This window comes from Atractosteus spatula, assembly GCF_055471065.1.
Source record: "Atractosteus spatula isolate fAtrSpa1 chromosome 10 unlocalized genomic scaffold, fAtrSpa1.hap1 SUPER_10_unloc_3, whole genome shotgun sequence".
In the NCBI taxonomy this organism is placed as follows: domain Eukaryota; kingdom Metazoa; phylum Chordata; class Actinopteri; order Semionotiformes; family Lepisosteidae; genus Atractosteus; species Atractosteus spatula.
In genome coordinates, this window is record NW_028296623.1 from 1,000,001 (window position 1) to 1,003,606 (window position 3,606).

The 3,606-nt window shown below is 46.6% G+C and overlaps 2 pseudogenes; both read right to left on the reverse strand.

The window, feature by feature from the left end:
• Window positions 1-535: 535 nt before the first annotated feature.
• LOC148812390 (5S ribosomal RNA) lies at window positions 536-654 on the reverse strand (annotated as a pseudogene).
• Window positions 655-1,191: 537 nt separating this feature from the next.
• Window positions 1,192-1,310, reverse strand: LOC148812391 (5S ribosomal RNA; annotated as a pseudogene).
• Window positions 1,311-3,606: the final 2,296 nt, after the last annotated feature.

A 3,606-nucleotide genomic window follows, 5' to 3' on the forward strand; every position in this document is an offset into this window, starting at 1 on the left:
GAGCAAGGCTCGCTGGCACCCTTCTTATAGAGAGGACAGCTCCGTCACCTCTTTTACGACGCTGCTTTTTTTCCCTTGCGTTTTTCTCTTCTTCCCACGTTCTCTCTCTTCACTGCCTTCGTCCCCGCTCTATTTCACTTCAGCCTTTCACTCTTGCTTCCTTCCAATGAGGACGGAGCTGCGGGAGAAAGGGCGCTATAGAGGATCGCTGTGCAGAGCTGCTGCTGTGCTTTGACATCTGAGCTCTGTGGAAAACGATCTCAATACAATTCTGAAAAACGCGACTCCCCGAACGCCACCCGAACAAGTCTCCACAGCCGAAGCGCTGTGTCTCTTTTCAGCTTGCGATAAACATTTCCTCGATCCTTTGCGGACTTGTAAAACTGTTCATGATCAGAATAAAAAACGCTCACGCTAATACACAAGCACCCGTGTCTCGCCAAAGCTGACAAATAAACAGACGGACAAGCCGCACTGCACGTGTGAACAGGGGAATGAGCGAGCGAGCGGGGATAGGGCGCCTCCTGCGCTTAAAAGGTTACAGCACCTGGTATTCCCAGGCGGTCTCCCATCCAAGTACTAACGAGGCCCATCCCTGCTTATCTTCCCAGATCAGACAAGATCAGGTGTGCCCAAGGGGGTGTGGCCATAAGCGAGAGCAAGGCTCGCTGGCACCCTTCTTATAGAGAGGACAGCTCCGTCACCTCTTTTACGACGCTGCTTTTTTTCCCCTGCGTTTTTCTCTTCTTCCCACGTTCTCTCTCTTCACTGCCTTCGTCCCCGCTCTATTTCACTTCAGCCTTTCACTCTTGCTTCCTTCCAATGAGGACGGAGCTGCGGGAGAAAGGGCGCTATAGAGGATCGCTGTGCAGAGCTGCTGCTGTGCTTTGACATCTGAGCTCTGTGGAAAACGATCTCAATACAATTCTGAAAAACGCGACTCCCCGAACGCCAGCCGAACAAGTCTCCACAGCCGCAGCGCTGTGTCTCTTTTCAGCTGGCGATAAACCTTTCCTCGATCCTTTGCGGACTTGTAAAACTGTTCATGATCAGAATAAAAAACGCTCACGCTAATACACAAGCACCCGTGACTCGCCAAAGCTCACAAATAAACAGACGGACAGGCCGCACTGCACGTGTGAACAGGGGAATGAGCGAGCGAGCGGGGATAGGGCGCCTCCTGCGCTTAAAAGCTTACAGCACCTGGGATTCCCAGGCGGTCTCCCATCCAAGTACTAACCAGGCCCATCCCTGTTTAGCTTCCGAGATCAGACAAGATCAGGTGTGCTCAAGGGGGTGTGGCCGTAAGCGAAAGCAAGTCTCGCTGGCACCCTTCTTATAGAGAGGACAGCTCCGTCACCTCTTTTACGACGCTGCTTTTTTTCCCTTGCGTTTTTCTCTTCTTCCCACGTTCTCTCTCTTCACTGCCTTCGTCCCCGCTCTATTTCACTTCAGCCTTTCACTTGTAGCGGCAATGGTTGTTAATAAGACAGAATTAAGTGTTGCTGTGCTTTTTCTAATGAGGCCCCATCTCTCTCTTCATCTCTGTGGTGCAGCCACAGAGAAACTATTCATGCAGGCTGATTTAAAGATGTTTTCTTTTGATAAGGGACAGCTCCCAAATGGGGATGCACTAAGCTAAGCCTGGCTATCATGATCAATGGTCATCCATTGGCGCCTATCTGTCTAGGGAGTGCCAGATGGACATCTGGACTACATTCCTAAGTGTCAGGAGTAAGTGACTCACATCTCACCTTGATCAACCAATCAGGGACTGGTAGGGCCGAGTAACCCACGTGGGACTCTGATGCCCATGGAACTTTCAGCCAATCGACGAGCTGAAGTTCCTCCAGGTAAAAACAGGGAACACAGAGGGCCTGAGAGACTATTTCCTGGACTTTTCTAAAGGGAATTCAAAGGAGAATTCCAGGGCAGGACGGCCCAGGAGCAAAAGGCTCCCAAGGGCAGGACATTCTCGCAGCGCGCCTCTTGACCATCCTGAGACTCAGCCCGGACAACCACGGAACGGCCAGTGTGTCCGAGTGCCAGAACTTTCCTTTGTTCTAAGAGTCTAGAGCGGAGGTTGCCAGAGAGTAAGCAGAGGATCCACCTGAGGTTAGCATCAGCAGCAAGCCTTGTGAACAGATCGGAACTGTGGACAGCTGAATCACTATTCAGAACTAGCGCTTCATCAGGAATGAACCGGTCCTCTTCCTGACTTGCTGGGACCCACAGTCATCTTTTCTCCTGTGCACAAACTTTGCTAGTTAAAGCCAACACTAACTAGCCGGTCAGTGAGCATCTGCAGCACAGCACAGCCTGGCACGGAGCCAGAGAGCCCGCAGGAGATCTGAATCCCCAGAGATTGGATGAGTATTCAACTTCAATGCATTACTGCTCGAGAATTCAATTGTTATCCCAACCAGTTGATATCAATTTAATTCCTAAGAGTTATGTACTTGTTTTGAGTATCTAATGTAGAAGTTATAACCAAGTTCATTTACAAAACGGTCTAAATGAATGATATACTGAACGTATGTCCTCTTGATATATGTAACTCTTCGTAACTGACTGAATATATACCTTTTGTATTCTGATAACCCTCTCGATAAGATCTGTTAGGTTTACATGCATATTCTATGTATTAATAAATGTATCCTCGTGTATTAGTACCTGTGTGTGTGCGTTGTTTGAGTTATATCGCATGGTTGGATTCTAAAGCCATCAAAAGAATCAACTTTGTAATTTATGGCTACAATTAATAATTGTCCCCGTAAATGCCCAAAACCTACAGAACTGGTTCCTCGTGAGAGCACACTACACTGTGAAGGGGTAGAAGTTTGTGACTTCCAGGTGTTTCCAGAAGGGAGAGGTGGTGTGTGATTACAATGGCAAGGTCATCACAAAGACAACTGCTGAAGCTCACAGATGACAGAGAGAGACATGAGATGTCTTTTCTTTTCAGATGAACCTGCACAAAAACTGTGCATTGATGCTCGTGAAAAACACTGAGCCTGCCTCCCGGATAAGGAGGCAAATCGGAAGATGGATAAATCAATCAAAGAGAAAAGACAATGTAAGGGCTGTAAGAAAGTCATTTATAATCAACGAACAGTCTGTCATAATTCTGTCTGTGACAAAAAGGGACATTGTTGAGGGGAGAAGAGCTCCTCTGTGATTACAGCATTTCCAGGAAATAATTTCAAGGTGAAGGACAAGCTCTGGAGTGGTTGGTTCACTGACCATTTCCAAAAAAGAAACTAAGTTAGTATATTAAAGTGCATATTTTGAAGATATTCATTTTCTTGTATCTTGGAATTAATGTAAAAATTATATTCGTGTTAATGTCTTGAAAATAGCATTTCTCATTCTCATCAGCAAGGATATAAGAAAAGATGGAAAGATGGCGACGGTTTACAGAAACCTCTCTCGTTGTGTGTCTGTTTTAATGTTTATTTATACGTTAATACTCTTGTTTTGTGTTGGACGCTCAATGTCTGTCATTACTTATGATAGACAAACGCTTTTAAACCTGAGGACAGACTCCTTAATGTCATCAAACAACTTTTTTCACGTACCGGACCCCACCTGCTGGATCGGACAAAG